The sequence below is a fragment of the Onychomys torridus genome, chromosome 11, assembly GCF_903995425.1.
Source record: "Onychomys torridus chromosome 11, mOncTor1.1, whole genome shotgun sequence".
NCBI classification, from domain to species: Eukaryota; Metazoa; Chordata; class Mammalia; order Rodentia; family Cricetidae; genus Onychomys; species Onychomys torridus.
The window spans coordinates 81,751,969-81,768,444 of NC_050453.1; positions in this window are offsets into that span (position 1 = coordinate 81,751,969).

Sequence of the window (16,476 nt, forward strand, 5' to 3'; positions counted from 1 at the left end):
AGGAATCAGGGTAGTTTTAGACTCATAGAAGGAGTGTGGTAATGTTCCTTCTTTGTCTATTGTGTGGAACAATTTAATGAGTATTGGTATCAACTCTTCTTTGAAGATCTGGTAGAATTCCAAGGTAAAAACATCTGGTCCTGGGCTTTTTTTGGTTGGGAGATCTTAATGACTGATTCTATTCCCTTAGGAGTTACTGGACTATTTAAATGGTATTTCTGGTCTTCATTTAACTTAAGTATGTGGTACCTATCCAGAAAATTATCTATTTCTTTTAGATTTTCCAGTTTTGTGGAGTAGAGGTTTTTGAAGTATGACCTGATGATTCTCTGGATTTCCTCATTGTATGTTGTTATATCCCCTTTTTCATTTCTGATTTTGTTAATTTGGATGCTCTCTATATATCTTTTGGTTAGTTTGGATAAGGGCTTGTCTATCTTGTAGATTTTCTCAAAGAACTAACTCTTTGTTTCATTAATTTTTTGTATTATTCTCTTTATTTCTATTTTATTGATTTTAGCTCTCAATTTGATCATTTCCTGGCTTCTGTTCCTTGTTGGAAACTTTGCTTCTTCTTGTTCTAGAGATTTCAAGTGTGCTGTTAAGTCACTAGTGTGAGATTTCTCCAACTGTTTTCATGTTGGCATTTAGTGCTTTGAATTTCCCACTTAGCACTCTTTTCATAGTGTCACATATGTTTGGGTCTGTGGTATATTCATTTTCTTTGATCTCTAGGAAGTCTTTCATTTATTTCTTTATTTCTTTCTTAACCCATTTGTGATTCAATTGAGCATTATTCAGTTTCTATGATATTATAGGTTTTCTGTGATTTTTGTTGTTGTTGAAATCTAACTTTAAACCATGATGGTCTGATAGAACACAGGTTATTCCAATTGTTTTGTATCTGTTGAGATTTGTATTTTGGCCAAGTATGTGGTCGTTTTTAGAGAAGATTCCATGGGTTACTGAGAAGAATGTATATTCTTTTTTGTTTGGGTGGAATGTTCCATAGATATCAATTAAGTCCATTTGAGTCACAATATCAGTTAAATCCATTATTTCTCTGTTAAGTTTCAATTTGGTAGATCTGTCCAGAGGTGAAAGTGGGGTGTTGACGTCTCCCACTATTAATGTGTGGGGTTTTATATGTGATTTAAGGTTTAGTAATGTTTCTTTTACATATGTGGGTGCCATTGTGTTTGGGGCATAAATGTTCAGAATTGAAACTTCATCTTGGTGGATCTTTCCTGTGATGAGTATGTAATGTCCTTCTTGTTTTTAATTTGAAGTTTAGTTTGCTGGATATTGGGATGGCTACACCAGCTTGCTTCTTAAGACCATTTGATTGGAAAGTATTTTCCCAGCCTTTTATTCTTAGGTAGTATCTACCTTTCAATTTGAGGCATGTTTCTTGTATGCAGCAGAAAGATGGGTCCTGCTTTTCTGTTAGCCTGTATCCTTTTGTAGTTGAATTAATTCCATTGATATGAAGGGAAATTAATGACCAGTGATTGTTCATTCCTGTTATTTATTTATTTGTTAATTAATTTATTTATTTATTCTTTTTTTGTGGTAATGTGTCTGTACTTCTCTTCCTTCAGGGTTTACTGTGTGGTGTTACCTATTGCCTATGTTTTCCAGGGTTTATCTGAGTTCCTTAGGTTGGAATGTTCTTTATAGTGCTTTCTGCAGGGCTGGGTTTGTGGATAAGTATTGTTTAAATCTGGATTTGACTTGGAACATCTTGTTCACTACATCTGGGATGATTGAAAGTTTTGCTGGGTATATTAGTCTAGGCTGGCATCCATGGTCTCTTTGTGTCTGCATTACACCTGTCCAGTTCCTTCTGACTTTCAAAGTCTCCATTGAGAAATTGGGTGTTATTCTGATGGGTTTGCATTTATAAGTCACTTGGCCTTTTTCTTCTTCTGCTGTTAATATTCTTTCTTTATTATGTACGTTTAGTTGTTTAATTATAATGTGGCGAGGGGACTTTTTGGGGGCGCTTAGTCTGTTTGGTGCTCTATAGGCTTCTTGTATCTTCATAGGCATTTTCTTCTTTAAGTTGGGAAGGTTTTCTTCTATGATCTTGTTAAATATATTTTCTGTGCCTTTGAGTTGGTATTCTTCTCCTTCCTCTTTCACTATTATTTGTAGTTTTGGTGTTTTCATGGTGTCCCAAATTTATTGGAAATTTTGGGTCATGACTTTGTTGGTTTTAGTGTTTTCTTTGATTGATGAATCTGTTTCTTCTACCGTATCTTCAACACCAGAGATCCTCTCTTCCATCTCTTGCATTCTGTTGGTTATACTTGCATCTGAAGTTCCTGTTCATCTTCTCAGATTTTCTATTTCCAACATTCCCTCTGCTTGTGTCTTCTTCATTTTTTCTATTTCCCTTTTCAGGTCTGGGACTGTTTCTCTCATCTGTTTCATTGCTTTTTCATGATTTTCTTTCAGGGATTTATTGTTTTCTACTGCTTTATTTGTTCTTTCCTCTAATTTTTTTATAGCATTCTCCCCATTCTTTGTTTGTCTGTTCTTCCACTTTATTTTTGATTTCTTCTATATAAGGCTCTAGCTTCTTCATAATATTATTCATAAGTTTGTTTTCTTCTGCTTCTTCCATTTTGTGATGTTCAGGTCTAGCTGTTGGAGGAGGGCTATGTTCTGGTGTTGCTCTATTGCTCTTTATTTTGTTGTATGTACCTCTGCCTTGACATCTTCCCATCTCTTCATGGCTTTGTTCTTGGTCTTATCAGTGCACTTGGTCCAAACAGTGCTGACAAATTCAGAAAGCCTCTGGTCCATATGGAAGCTCTGGGCTGGATGGGACCTCTGGTCCAGATGGGAGTGCTGGCCATATGGGAGCTGGGGGCTGGTCTCTGAGTCTCAGGAAGTGGCTGGGGTCTCTGTTTCTTCTCCAGATGGGAGCTCTGGGGCAGAATGGGAGCTGGGAGCTCTGGTCCAGATGGGAGTTCTGGGTTCTCTGGTCCTGGTGGGAGTTCCAGGCTGGATGGGAGCTGTGAGTTTGGTCTCTGAGTCTCAGGAAATGGCTGGGGTCTAAGGAATATGAGTGTGGAGGCAGGGCACAAAGATTGCAGGGTCTGCAGGGAGTCTTGGAGGATGGGAACCTTCCAAGTGGCGGTGCTAGGGTCCTGACTGATAGCCAGAACCTGGGGCCAAGTTGTGTAGGTCTTCTCAGGGATGGCTGGTGCCCAGGGATGGGACCTAGGGGCAGGCCTCTATGGGTATGATCCCAGGCACTCACCTCTGGTCCAGATGGGAGTTCTGGGGTGGATGGGAGCTGGGGGCTGGTCTCTGAGTCTCAGGAACTGGCTAGGGTCTCTGGCAGATGGGTTTGGGGAGCAGTGTGTAGAGATTGAAGGGTCTTCTGGGAGTTGTGGAGAAGAGGAACCTTCCCAATGGGCGTGTTGAGGGGGTCCTCTTGTACAGATCAGAGCTGGGGAGGGATTGTGACTGTACATTTGTAATGTGTGTGTTTTATGCATGGGCGTGCATTTAATGCATTCATGTGTGCATATGTGAAGGTTAGGTGTTGATATTGAATGCCTTCTTCAATAAAATTCCACCCTAAATCTTGTAAAGACAAGGTCTGTCACTGAACATGGTAATCATCAATTTGACCAGACTAGATAACCAGTGTGCCCCGGATTCTTCTATCTCTGCCTCCTCAGTGCTAGTATTTCTGATATTCATCCCCACATCGGACTTTTGTGTGTTTTCTGGGGATCAGAACTTGAGTCTTCATTCTTGACTAGGAGTCACTTTACTGACTGAGCACCACCAGTCCTAAACTCTCCCTTATCTTATGAAAGCAGGAGACTGAGCATCCAAGTGTCTATCCCCTAATAGACACTTTCTGTGCTTCACTTCAGTTTAATTTTGCCACTTATGTCTAGCTAAATGTTCTACATGACATAATATTTGGATCATTTGTTCAGGGAAGAGGATCTCACATTGGTAAAATTTTTGATAAAGAATTGGATACTAAGTATTTGAAGCTATGTAGTGAATGTACAGTTTCCATAGAGAATGTTTAAGTCATTGAAGTGTCTTGGAAATCATCCATTAACATTATATGAAAAACTGTAATGTTCTAATAAACACTATTTTTACTCTGAGGTGAAGTGTAAATGGCATAAAAATCATACTAGTTATAAAAAATAATTATATTGTTGATTCATATAAAATATAAGAATAAGAATAATTTAAGTCTTAGGACATATAAGAGTATGATTAGGGTCAGGTTTGATTCCCAGGCACTGTGTCTTACCTGAAGGATAAATCCTTAATCCTACTGCATCAAATGGCCTATCTGAACTTCTAGTCCTGTCGTGATAAATAGATCCTCAGCAGTTTAAAACCTACACCAACCCTGAACTTAGAAATTACTGGTGTTATAGATTCAGTCACTCAGGGTACCCTAGTTATACTGGAGCTGAATGTCAAAGATCTGAACTGAACAGTCCTCTAGTGCTTGGAGGTCAAGTTACTGGATGCTTTCATCTAGTCTAAGCAAAGAGCCTAGTCCTGAAGTGTACTCTTGATGTACTACGAGCACAGTAATCTCTGGTAGTGTTTTTTTTTTTCTTTTTGTCTGTTTGTTTTCTTTTCGATTTTTTGTTTTATTTATTTATTTATTTGTTTGTTTGTTTGTTTATGTATTTGTGTTTTAATTTTACATTCAGCCATGGGTTCCCCTGTCTTCCCCCCTCCTGCCCACACCCCCACTTTATGTCCAGCCCCTCCTCTCCATTCCCATCTCCTCTAGGGCCAAGACTCCCCTGGGGATTCATTTAAACCTGGTGGGTTCAGTACAGGCAGGTCCAATCCCCTCCTTCCAGGCTGAGCAAAGCGTCCCTGTGTTTTTTGTTTTGTTTTGTTCTTTGGGGGGCCTGCCAACAGCTCCCAAATAAACCAAACCAAAAGGATCATTCTTAATCATAAATGTCGAGCCTTAGCTTGGTTTGTTGCTACCCAGCTTTCCTTAACTTTAAATTATCTCATCTGGCTTTTGCCTTTGAATATAGATATGAGGTAAATCACCAAATCTATTATAAGAAAAAATGATAAAGAAATAATAGGATAAAAGTGTAGATTATTGAATCTACTTTTAAAAAAGAACTACTCATTTTAAAAAGAATAAGCAATGGCATTTTTGTCTGAGCTTATTAAATATTACAAGACTGAACATTGTTGATATATATAATGGAGTCCTTTTTATCTGACTCTGTGAAATGTTTGTGGACTAGACATTGTTAATGCAGTTCTTGACTCTATATATTGTATATAATTATTGGATACAGTTTTTCTTGTGTTAGTTATAAGCCTTTTTTATTTTAAACAAAAAAGGGGAAATGTGTTGATATTGTTTCCCAATATATCATGCACTCTAATAAATTTACCTGGGGTCAGAGAACTGTGGTGGTATTGTGTTTCCCCAAATATTGTGTACCCTAATAAACTTATCTGGGGTCAGAGAACAGAACAGCTACTAGATACAGAGGCTAGAACATGGTGGTACTCACACCTTTAATCCTAGCATTCCAGTGGCAGAAATCCATCCAGATCTCTGTGAGTTCAAGGCCACACTAGAAACAGCCAGGCATGGCCATACATGACTTTAATCCCAGGAAGTGAGCCTTTAATCCCAGGAAATGAAGACAGAAAGCAGAAAGGTATATAAGGTGTGAAAACCAGGAACTAGGCTGGTTAAGCTTTAGACTTTTGAGCTAAGATTCATTCTGGATGAGGACTCAGAAGCCTTGAGGATCAGCTGAGGAATTGGCAAGATTCATGCTACATTTGAACTTTTACACTTCACTATTTCTGTATCCATTTCATTATTTCTTACTCTGTGGCTTGCTTTGTAGCTGAATGGCTGGCCCCTGATGTCTTCTTCCTTCTCTGGCTACTTTTTTTCTTCCAAGATTTCTACTTCTGTTTATTCTCTCTGCCTGCCAGGCCTACCTATCTTATCTCCTACCTCACTATTGGCCTTTCAGTTCTTTATTAAACCATAAGGTGTTTTAGACAGGCACAGTAACACAGCTTCAAAGAATATAAAATAATATTCCCCAACATTTCCTTCCCCCTTTTTTCTAAACAAAAATGAAAGGTTTTAGTTTAACATAGTAAGACCATATGCAATAAGAACAATTATTGACCAGAGGTGAGTGCCTGGGGGTATAGTCAGAGAGGCAACTGCCCCTGGGTCCCACCACTGGACACAGGCCATACCAGGAGGACCTGCCCACCTTGGCCCCAGTTTCCAGCCAATCAGCAGGCCCTGCAGGAAGGCTCCCCTTTTCCAAGATTGCAGGCAGACACTACAGTCTCCACATCCTGCCCCTATACCCATTTGCCCAAGACTCCAGCCACTTCCTGAGACTCAGAGACCAACCCCCAGCTCCTGTCTGCCCCAGAACTCCCATCTGGAGCAGAGGTGAGTGCCTGGGGTTATAGCCAGAGAGGCAACAGCCCCTGGGTCCCACCACTGGACACAGGCCATCCCAGGAGGACCTGACCAACTAGGCCCCAGTTTCCTGCCAATTGGTGGGCCCTGTGAGAAGGCTGCCCTGTTCCAAGACTGAAGACAGACACTGCAGTCTCCACACCAATCTGCTGGAGACCCCACCCACTTCCTGAGAATCAGAGATGAGCCCCAAGCTTCCACCTTGCCCTGGAACTCCCATCTGGACCAGAGACCAGAGGAACTCCCATTTGGACAAGAGAAGCTCCCATCTGGACAAAATAAGGAGACACCAGGGACTTCTCGAGACTCAGAGTCCAGCCCACCAGCTCCTATCCAGCCAGCACTCCCATCTGGCCCAGAGCTTCCAACTGGACCAGAATGAGGCTCCCTAAATCTGTCAGCTCTCTCTGGACCAAGTACACTGATAAGACCAAGAACGAACACAAGAGGAGATGGGCAGACATCAAGGCAGAAGTACCTACAAAAAAAAAAAAAAAAAAAAAAAAGCAATAAAGTGTCACCAGAACCTAGCCCTTCTCCAACAGCTAGACCTGAATATCACAGAATGGAAGAAGAAGAAGAAAACAACCTTATAAGTAACTTCATGAAAAGGCTAGCACCTTATATAGAAGAAATCAAAAATAAAGTAGAGGAACAGACAAATAAAAAATGAGAAGAACACTATCAAAAACTAGAGGAAAGGACAATTAAAACAGAAGAAAACAATAAGTCCTTGAAAGAAAATAATGAAAAAACAAGGGAGACAGTCCAAGGCATAAAGAAGGAAATAGAAAAAAAATGAAAAAAGACACTAGCAGAAGGAATGCTGGAAATAGAAAATCTGAGTAAACAAACAGGAACTTCAGAGGCAAGTATAACCAACAGAATGCAAGAGATGGAAGAGAGGATCTCTGGTGTTGAAGATACGGTAGAAGAAATAGATTCATCAGCAAAAGAAAACACTAAAACCAACAAAGTCATGACCCAAAATGCCAAATAAATTTGGGACACCATGAAAAGACCAAGGCTACGAATAACAGGGATAGAGGAAGGAGAAGAATATCAACTCAAGGGCACAGAAAATATATTTAACAAGATCATAGAAGAAAACTTTCCCAACTTAAAGAAGAAAATGCCTATGAAGATACAAGAAGCCTATAGAACAACAAACAGACTAGACTCCCACAAAAAAGTCCCCTCGGCACATAATAAACAACTAAACGTACAGAATAAAGAATGAATATTAAGGGCAGCAAAGGAAAAAGGCCAAGTGACTTATAAAGGCAAACCCATCAGACTAACACCCCATTTCTCAATGCAGACTTTGAAAGCCAGATGGACCTGGGCAGATATAATGCAGACACTAAGAGACCATGGATGCCAGCCTAGACTAATAAACACAGCAAAACTTTCAATCATTGTAGATGGAGTGAACAAGACCTTCCAAGACAAAACCAGATTTAAATAATACTTATCCACAAACCCAGCCCTACAGAAAGCACTAGAAGGAAAATTACAACCTAAGGAAGGCAGATACACCCATGAAAACACAGGCAATAGATAGCACCACAGCAGTAAACCCCAAAGAAGAGAAGTACACACACACTACCACCAAAAAATAAAAATAACAACAGAAACGAACAGTCACTGTTCATTAATATCCCTTAATATCAATGGACTAAATTCACCTATAAAAAGACACAGACTAAGAGAATGGATATGAAAACAGGATCCATCTCTCTGCTGCATACAAAAAACACACCTCAAATTCAAAGACAGACACCTCCTACGAATACAAGGCTGGGAAAAGACTTTCCAATCAAATGGTCTTAAGAAGCAAGCTGGTGTAGCCATCCTAATATCCAGCAAAATAGACTTCAAACTAAAATCAATCAAAAGAGATGATGAAGGACATTACATACTCATTGCAGGAAAGATCCACCAAGATGACCTTTCAATTCTGAACATTTCTGCCCCAAACACAAGGGTACCCACATATGTAAAAGAAACATTGCTAAAGCTTAAATCAAATATAAAACCCCACACATTAATAGTGGGAGACTTCAACACCCCACTTTCACCTCTGGACAGATCTACCAAATTGAAACTTAACAGAGACATAATGGACTTAACTGATGTTATGGCTCAAATGGACGTAATCGATATCTACAGAACATTCCACCGGAACAAAAAAGAATATACCTTCTTCTCAGCACCCCATGGAACCTTCTCTACAATTGAACACATACTTGGCCACAAAGCAAATCTTAACAGATACAAAACAATTGGAATAACCTCCTGTGTTCTATCAGACCACCATGGTTTAAAGTTAGATTTCAACAACAGAAAAACTACAGAAATCCTACAATCTCATGGAAACTGAATAATGCTCAACTGAATCACCAATGGGTTAAGGAAGAAATAAAGAAAGAAATTAAAGACTTCCTAGAGATCATTGAAAATGAATACACCACATCCCCAAACTTATGGGATACTATGAAAGCAATGCTAAGAGGGAAATTCATAGCACTGAATGCACACATAAAGAAGCTGGAGAAATCTCATGCTAGTGACTTGACAATGCACCTGAAAGCCTTGAACACAAAGAAGCAAAGTCTCCCAGGAGGAACAGACACCAGGAAATGATCAAATTGAGAGCTGAAATCAATAAAATAGAAATAAAGAGAACAATACAAAGGATTAATGAAACAAAGAGTTGGTTCTTTGAGAAGATCAACAAGATAGACAGGCCCTTATCCAAACTAACCAAAAGACAGAGAGAGAGCACACAAATTAACAAAATCAGAAATGAGAAGGGCGACATAACAACAGACAATGAGGAAATCCAGAGAATCATCAGGTCATACTTCAAAAACCTCTACTCCACAAAACTGGAAAATCTAAAAGAAATGGATAATTTTCTGGATAGGTACCACATACCTAAATTAAGTCAAGACCAGATAAACCATTGAAATAGTCCAATAACCCCTAAGGAAATAGATTCAGTCATTAAAAGTCTCCCAACTGAAAAAAAGCCCTGGATCTGATGGTTTCACTGCAGAATTCTACCAGATCTTCAAAGAAGACTTAATACCAATACTCTTTAAATTGTTCCACACAATACAAGCAGAAGGTATATCACCAAACTCCTATGAGGCTACAATTTCCCTGATTCCTAAACCAAACAAAGATGCAACAAAGAAAGAGAACTATAGACCGATCTCCTCATGAACATTGATGCAAAAATACTCAATAAAATTCTGGCAAACAGACTCCAAGAACACATCAAAACAATTATCCACCATGATCAAGTAGGCTTTATCCTAGGGATGCAAGGGTGGTTCAACATATGAAAGTCCGTCAATGTAATACAACATATAAACAAACTCATAGAGAAAAACCACATGATCTTCTCACTAGAAACAGAAAAGGCATTTGACAAAATCCAACATCCCTTCATGATAAAGGTCTTGGAGCGATTAGGAATACAAGGAACATACATAAACATAATAAAGGCAATCTACAGCAAGCCAACAGCCAACATCAAATTAAATGGAGAGAAACTCAAAGCAATACCACTAAAATCAGGAACAAGGCAAGGCTGTCCCCTCTCCCCCTACTTATTCAATATAGTACTTGAAGTTCTAGCCAGAGCTATAAGACAACATGAAGAGATTAAGGGGATAAAAATTGGAAAGGAAGAACTCAACTCTCCCTATTTGCAGATGACATGTTAGTATACATGAGTGAGCCCAAAAATTCAACCAAGGATCTGATACAGCTAATAAATACCTTCAGCAACATTGCAGGATACAAGATCAACTCTAAAAAATTTACAGCCCTCTTATATATAGTAGACAAACAAGCTGAGAAGGAAATCAGAGGTACATCACCCTTTACAATAGCCACAAATGATATAAAATACCTTGGGGTTACTTTAACTAAGCATGTGAAGGACCTATATGACAAGAACTTTAAGTCTCCCAAAAAAGAAATTGAAACAGATGTCAGAAAATGGAAAGATCTCCCATGCTCATGGATAGGCAGGATTAACATAGTAAAAATGGTGATCTTACCAAAAGCAATCTACAGACTCAACACAATCCCCATCAAATTACCAACACAATTCTTCACAGATCTGGAAAGAATAATACTCAACTTCATATTGAAAAACAAAAAACCCAGGATAGACAAAAGAATCCTGTACAATAAAACAACCTGTGGAGGCATCACAATCCCTGACCTCAAGCTCTACTATAGAGCTACTGTAATAAAAACAGCTTGGTACTGGCATAAAAACCAACATGTGGACCAATGGAATAGACTGAAGACCCTGACATTGACCCCCACACCTATGTACATATAATTTTTGACAAAGAAGCCAAAAATATACAATAGAAAGAAGAAAGCATCTTCAACAAATGGTGCTGGCATAATTGATGTCAATGTGTAGAATGCTGCAAATTGATCCTTATCTGTCACCATGCTGAAACCTTAAGTCCAAGTGGATCAAAGACCTCAACATAAATCCAGTTACTCTGAACCTGATAAAAGAGAAAGTAGGAAGTAGACTTGGACACATTACTACCGGAGATCACTTTCTAAATATAACACCAATTGCACAGACACCTAGAGAAACAATCAATGGGATCTGTTGAAATTGAAAATCTTTTGTAGAGCAAAGAACATAGTCGACAAGACAAAGTGACAGCCTACAGAATGGGAAAATGTCTTCACCAACCCAACATCTGACAGAGAGCTGATGTCCAGAATATAAAAAGAACTCAAGAAATTACACATCAAAATGCCCACCAGTCCAATTAAGAAATGGGCTATAGAACTAAACAGAGAATTCTCCACAGAGGAAGTTCAAATGCCTCAAAGACATTTAAGGAATTGCTCAACATAGCTAATTATCCGGGAAATGCAAATCAAAACAACTCTGAGTTACCACCTTACACCTGTCAGAATGGCTAAGATCAAAAACACAGAACACAACATATGCTGGAGAGGATGTGGACCAAGGGAACTCTCCTCCACTGATGGTGGGAATGCAAGCTTTTACAACCACTTTGGAAACCAACATGGCGCTTCCTTAGAAAATTGGGAAACCATCTCTCCCAAGACACAGCTGTAGAACTCTTGGGCATATACCCAAGGAATGCTCAATCATGCCACAAGATCATTTGCTCAGCTATGTTCATATCAGCATTGTTTGTAATAGCCAGAACCTGGAAACAACCTAGATGCCCTTCAACTGAAAAATGGATAAAGAAAATATGGTACATATACACAATGGAGTACTACTTAGCAGAGAAAAACAATGACATCATGAGGTTTGCAGGCAAATGGATGAATCTAGAAATAATCATCCTGAGTGAGGTAACCCAGACTCAGAAGGACAAACATGGTATGTACTCACTCATAGGAGGATACTAGATGTAAAACAAAGATGACTGCACTGCTACTCCCAACTCCAGGGTGGCTACCTAGAAAACGGGACTCTAGGAAATACCCAGGCATCACCCAATAAAAGAGAAATGGATGAGATCTACATGAACAACCTGGATGACAGTGAGAGTAATGAAGGCCAAGATTTGAGGGAAAGAAAGCTTAGGGGGGCAGGATCCCAGCTGGATCAAGAACAGAAAGGGAGAACGAGGAATAATAGACCATGATAAATGATGTCCACATGAGAAAACGAATAGGCAGAGTGCTGCAGAGGTCCCCTTAAATCCACAATGATTTATCCTCTGTAGACTGCTGGCAATGGTCGAGAGAAAGCCTGATCTGACCTAGTCTGGTGATCAGATGGCTAAACACCCTAACAGTCGTCTTGGAACTCTCATCCAATAACTGATGGAAGTGGATGCAGAGATCCTCAGCCAGGCCCCAGGTGGAGCTCCAGTTGTCCAACTGTTGAGAAAGAGGAGAGACTGCAAGAGTGTGAATTGTTGAATCCAAGACTGCAAAAAGCACAGGGACAAATAGCCAATCGAATGGAAGCACATGAATTATTAACCAATGGCTGTGGAGCCCCCAGCTAGATCAGGCCCTCTGAATAAGTGAGACAATTGAATAGCTTGATCTGTTTGGGAGGCACCCAGGCTGTGGGTCCAGTACCTGTCCTCAGTGCATGAGCTGGATGTTTGGAACCTTGGGCTTACACAGGGACACTTGCTGAGCCTGGAAGGAGGGGACAGGACCTGCCTGTACTGAATCCACCAGGTTTAAATGAATCCCCATGGGTGTCTTGGTCCTGGAGGACATGGGAATGGAGGGGAGGGGCTGAGGTGAAGGTGGGGTTAGGGGCGGGAGGGGAGGACGACAGGGGAACCCATGGCTGATGTATAAAATTAAAACACATAATAATAATAATAATAATAATAATAATAATAATAAAGTAAAGATTACATTCACAATGTACTGAATTCCAATTTATTTTTGTCTTGTAAATTTTAAAGAAATACTCCATAATCTATCTTATCTTAGTAAATCCAAAATTTTATACCTAATTTACTTTCTATCGTATCTAAGAAAAACTGCAATTATAACTATTTTGTCACCAAATCAATCTAAGGCCCCAGAAGGATATAATATTATTTAAGTAAATAAAGGTGCATTGCAAACAACTCTGAAAAACTCTAGAAATATCAGAGACATTCTTGCTTAAATGGCTAGCCTTGCCACATTGAAAGCAAACTCCATAAGGATTTTCCTCAATGCCCACCATATCTGAAGTAAATTGGTACTTTTCATGTCTCATTGTCATGAAAAATCCTAGGTTAACAAAACATTTCAATGCCATATTCTGTAGATCTGTGAAAGCGTTGAAGCCATCTAGCTATCTGAAATTTATCTCTATGTGATCTGGGAAGCATACCTAATATCTACAATTTTGGTGGTTATAAATGCCTAACCACTAACTTACATTTTCTTATTATCCTATTTAGTTTACAATAACAGCTTTCAAAAGCTAGAACTTCACTCTAAATTTGCAAATGAACTGCATAGGCACAATATCTCAAACAAAAATAGAACCATACATACAATAAGTTATAACAAAAATAATCTTAAAATTTTTATCAATATACAGAAATCCTTTAAACAAAAGCATAAAAATTTATACAGTTTAACAAAATTAACTCTAAGTTAGAAAACAAATATCCATAACCCTCTGAATAACCAAAGACCTCCTCCCCCTCTCAACTATTAGGAATGTGGGCATAGTTTTCTGCATACTGCTTTCTGCTGTGTGTGGATGAAGTATCTTTAGGGTCCCTGAGAAAATTTTGAGATAATGAACAAGTCTTGGGAAGACCAGCATTAATCTTTGCTGATAGATATCACCTGTTAGAATTTAGGTCTCTCTTCATCAAACCTGATTTGTATTATTTTTGAAGTAATTCACAATTTCTAGTCTCCTTTGGAAATAAAACTCCAAAGCATTTTTTACTTCTATTTGACAAATACATTTTTTGACTTAATTTTTAAAGTTAAGACATTCCTAAAGTACCTAGATTGGTTCAATTTAGCAGTCCAGTTCACCATCCCATGTCTCTTAGCAGCTGTTGTTTGTTTATCAACATTAAAAAATTTCAAGATCAACCCAATACTATATAGGATTCAGACTCCCTGATTACTTCCCATCTCACATGACTTTTTACCTTTATATTAGTTTTATTCTTTCCCTAAAGACTTAATTATTTTTTAAACTATTTCTTCCTATGACTGTCTATACCCATATTCTTTCTTTCTTAAGCCTACTCACATTGTAAATCATACTGGAGCCTCTTTAGAGTTTATTTCATCTGGGCCTCTTTTACTGTGTATCTTTCAGAATTTTTTGACCTTGTGAGCAAATTTTAAACTGCTAAGCAGCACAAGCGAGGGTCTCACACTGTAGCTTTGGTGGCTGGCTCCACCTGCCTCTTGGTTGTGAAAGCCAGGGGTAAAGCTCATGGCACTGGTTAGAAGTTCATGACTGGAAACTGCATTCAACTTTCCTAGCTGTAGAAGCCTGTAGCTGCATGGCCACAGGCAGTTTTTGCTTGCTTGCCATTTTTATTTAGGACTGCCACCTGAAGAGCAATACACCTAAGGAGCTATATTTTTCTCAGCTTACTCAGGTCCTATGTAGGTGGATATTCAAGTGTCATGTTGGTATGCCAAAATGTTATTGGTTGTTTTCTTACTGTTTGTCTCTTTGGGGGCCCATTACCCAGCTCCTAAATATATGATGCATGAAAGCTTATTCTTAATTATAAATGCCAGGCCTTAGCTTGTTTTGTTTCTTGTTAGTTTTTCTTAATGTAAATTATCCCATCTACCTTTTGCCTCTAGGCTTTTCCCATTCTCTTACTTCTGTAGACCTTACTTTTAATCTGTGGCTTGCTGTGTACCTGGGTGGCTGGTCCCTGAAGTCCTTCTCCATCTCTGAATATTTCTCTTTCTCTCTTTCCAGATCTCTCCTTCTACATACTCTCTGCCTGCAAGCCCCACCCATCCCTTCTCCTGCCTTGCTATTAGTCATTAAGATCTTTATTAGACTGCCATGTGTTTTAGATAGGCACAGTAACACATCTTAACAGAATTAAACAAATGCAACACAAACAAAAGTAACACACATTAAAATAATATTTTCCAATGCTCTGGTCTTGCAGAAAATGAGATACCTGTATTTTCAGTGCTTGCTGGTCCTGTAGAAACACAGAAGGCAGAAATCTTCTCAGAAATGATCTCAGAGCTTACTTTATGCCTGTGGCTCTGTGATAGCCTCCAGATAGTACACAGACTCCACTGGGTATCCCATCCACAGCAAAGTCACAGAATGGATGAAGAGACCAAAGATTTGATTTTATCTGGTTGTTTTTGTCCCCTTTAGTCTCCTGTCAGTATATAACTGAAATAGGATCACCTCAGTAACTGCATTTGATAGCCACCATCAAGTTTCACCAGGCCCCATAATTGAATTTCATGAAGATATATTCCCAGAAAGATTCATAGGGAAGGAAAATCATATACCCAATAGACTCAAAAGAAGATAAAGTGGTGGGGTAGCACCCCAGCAGATGCAGAAAACACAACGAAGAAACACAGAGACTATGATAATCACTACCCATGACTAGCCCACCAACTCCCCATAAAGGTATCCAAAACTGCAAAGATAGTTCAAATATCTGAGAATAAATTCCCTCTTAGTTTTAAAACAATTAGTGATTACATTGAAGAGTCAAGCAGAAGATTTAGGGAAATCTTTAGAATTCCCTGATAAGATAGTCTCCAAAACAAATGTGATAGATAGCAAATTGGAATCAAAATTCTAAAATATGGAGGGGGGAATTCATCAAAGTAATTATAAAATTGTAAAAAAAAATAAGCGCAAATATTTGAAATGAAGGAGATTGTTAATTACACAAAAATCTCAGTAGACATTGCTATTGACAGAGAAGATTACAAAAGGGACAACATTCATGAGTAGAGGGTGAAGGTAAAATGTGGGAGACTATCAATCACACCAAAACTTCAGTAGACATTGCCATTAATAGGCAAGAGTATACAGAGGGGCAATGTTCATGGGTGGAAGATGAAAGTGAGACAGTGATACAGACAGACACCGGCCAGGAAAATAAGTCTTTTCTAGTATAGATGAAAGTTCCCAGTATTCTATAATACTATGTAAAAGAGCAAACCTGAGAGATCATGATGAACATGAAGAATAAGGAATGGAGGTTAAAAAAAAAAAATCATGGTATAGAGAGATAATTTAAGGAATTTATAACATAAAATTTCCCAGTTAGAGAAATAAATAAATATCCAAACAGAGGTGATATAAAGATCTCCAAGAAAGACATGGCCAGAGAGGAAACTCTGTATAAGCCACTATGGTCTGGAAGACATAAATTCAATGAAGAAATAAGCCAAAGATCAAGACAAAGCAATGTCAACTCAAATACAGAAGCAGAGATACCAGAATT